We start from the raw sequence: 2,886 nt of genomic DNA on the forward strand, positions 1-2,886 counted from the left end.
ATTTCCCTCTTGATTTTAAGTTGGCATCTCATAAAAATCTGACAAGTAAGTATATAATCCATATACAATCATCACTGCCACTGGACAAACCTGTCAAGGTGTTATTTTCTCCTGGAAATCAACAGTGAGTGTATAATATACCCCAAAGAAAGTAATTCCCGAAATCCATCAGCTCTCTGGGTCAAGCAGATTTATCACATTTGAAAATCAACTGTCTGCTTAAAACTCCCTTCCTTGTGGACATCTTTTTGGGGGAGCTTTATTTAACAAGTACAAATATATATATATAATGCTCACTAAGCTCAGGCATTGTTCTAACTTATAAAACTCATTTAATTTTATCATGTAGTTTGATATATAAGGTTCAATTCAGGGATGATGCTAAACATATCTTTTATGATGCCTGCTTAACTACATACCATTTTAAGTGACATTTTCCCATCGAGAGCACAGACTCAAGCTCAGCTGAAGACAACCAAGCATCCTCCCAATTCCTACCCCTCTATTCCCTCCCACCCCCAACACACACACACACGCACACACACACACACACATGCACACACACACCCCTCCCTACAATGAGGACAAGTGAGTTGAAACAGTGGTAAGCACTGCAGAGGGCAGAACAACAGCTCCTTAAAGATTTCCACATCCTAATCTCCAGAATCTGTGAAGACATTACCTTACATGGCAAAAGGGACATTGTTGATGTGATTACATTAAGGATCATGAGAAGGAAAGACTAGCCAGGATTATAAAGGTGTGCCCTATCTAATCACAAGGGTCCTTATAAGAGAAAGAGGTAGGTGCTACATTAATACTGACTATACCTGGGTAAGGGTCTTGACACCAGTACAGAAGAGAGAAGAAATGGTTCTGTTCTTCTTTGGAGACCTTTTGAGGTTTAAATCAAAGAACTAGCCATAATAAACATGAAGGAATATATTTTCATGATAACCCAAATAGCCAGAAAGTAACTTTTTATTTTAGAGGTAATATTAAAGAATGCAGAGAAAAGAAATATAAAACTCTTGCTAATTACCCAAGTAATTGAGTTAATAACATTTCATAATTGTTTGACTTTTAACATGATTTAATAATTTAAAGAAACTGTCATATATATGCATATGCACATATTCATATATACATTAAATTCTACTATATGCATTCACAAAATAAATCCTAGGTAGATTATACATTAAAATACTTTAAAAAAATCTAGAAATGTACCAGAGTTTAGATTCTGATCCGAGATAAGGAAGGCTGGAAGACTTTCTAAAATAACACACAGCATGGGGGAAAATGAGAAAAGATTGATCTATGTATGTAACTTGTAAAATTAAAAAAAATTAATAATCTAAGTTAAAAAAAAGATAACACTCAAATATCCTCAATGTATAAAATCTACAAAGGATTAAAAAGAACAAGTTACAAAGTATCTATGAATCAATGAGAAAATAAAATAAATCAATATAAAATGGTCAAAGGCTATGGATAGACATTTCAAAGAGCAGAAAGATAAAATAGCCAATAAGTGTATGAAAACTTGAACTCACTAGAAATCAGAGAAATGCATATTAAAATAACACATTGATAGCATTTTCTCTTTTCAGTGCTTCTAAAAGATAGGAGTCCTTATAAACTTATATTCTGCTAGTAGGAAAATAAATTGGCACCGACATTTGGAGGGCAATTTCGCAGTATCTGTTAAAATTAACGACGCCTGTACCCTATGACTATCAGTTCCACTTCTTACTATCTATCTCAGAGAAATACTTGTTTATGTGCACAATGAGGCATAATCATGGATTATAACTGAAGCTTTGTTTGTAATGTTGTAACATTTGAACAATCCGAAATATCTACTAATAGGAAAATGGTTTAATAACATTTTTGTATAGTCTAACTATGGCATATTCTTCATCAATTAAAAAGAATGAGGTAAGCCTATAAGTGCTGACATAGGGAAACCTTCAAGATGTATGAAAATGATCTGCAAAATAATTTACATTTTAGTAAAAATGTATGTGATTGTTTGTACTCTAGTCTTAAAACATGGTTACCGCTGCAGAAGTTAAAGAGTAGAGTACTGGCTAAGGAAAACTAAGAAGTTCTGTGTATATTTTATTTTTTATTATTTTTAATAGGAATGAATTTGTGTGTTTTACTTGTCTAATTAAAAACGCATAAATATTAAAAATACTATTTTAAGAAAGGGAAATGAATCAAGGCAAATGTCTATGTATAATGAATAGCTAGATGAATAAATAGATACATGGGGCTTTTAAAATGTTCCTTTTCCTGTCTATGGCCATGCTACCCTGAACGAGCCAGATCCAGTCTGATCTCAGAAGCTAAGCAGGGTCAGGCCTGGTTAGTACTTGGATGGGAGGTCATCTAGGAAGACCAGGTACTGTAGGCATAAAACAAAAAAATAAGGGACTGTAAGCTGACAAGTTCCTTGCAATCTGTGAGGTCAACCAAGGGTTGCCTCGACTAAAAGAAATAAAATAAAATAAAAAAATAAAAATAAAATTTCCCTTTCCTGTGAACATAAAATATTTCATGTTTATAATGATAAAACTTGATTAGGCAGAAGCAAATATGGACTTCAGTGTGGAAAAAAAGCCACTGAAAATAATTAATTTTATTGTTTTTAAATTTCAAAGATATATAATCTTCTCTTCCTATTTATTCTTATTAATTTTCATTAAATTACATTTCTAGTTGAAATGACATGACCAAGTCAACCACAAAAGACTAAGTGAAATCCCAGATCAGTGAAACTTTTTGAGCGGATTTACAACTTGCATTTGGAACAACAGAAAATAATGCATGTTACTAAATAATGAAAATAGAGTTATAAAAATGAAACATTTTCATATG

The 2,886-nt window shown here is 32.4% G+C and overlaps 1 protein-coding gene and 1 pseudogene across 1 annotated transcript in view; one reads left to right on the forward strand and one right to left on the reverse strand.

The window, feature by feature from the left end:
• The window catches only part of IL1RAPL1 (interleukin 1 receptor accessory protein like 1), a 1,273,836-nt gene that overhangs the window by 563,257 nt on the left and 707,693 nt on the right, over positions 1-2,886 (reverse strand). The gene's annotated exons all lie outside the window — the stretch shown is intronic.
• LOC111731159 lies at positions 2,304-2,422 on the forward strand (annotated as a pseudogene).

Source organism: Pteropus vampyrus, unplaced genomic scaffold (genome assembly GCF_000151845.1).
Source record: "Pteropus vampyrus isolate Shadow unplaced genomic scaffold, Pvam_2.0 Scaffold351, whole genome shotgun sequence".
Taxonomy (NCBI): Eukaryota; Metazoa; Chordata; class Mammalia; order Chiroptera; family Pteropodidae; genus Pteropus; species Pteropus vampyrus.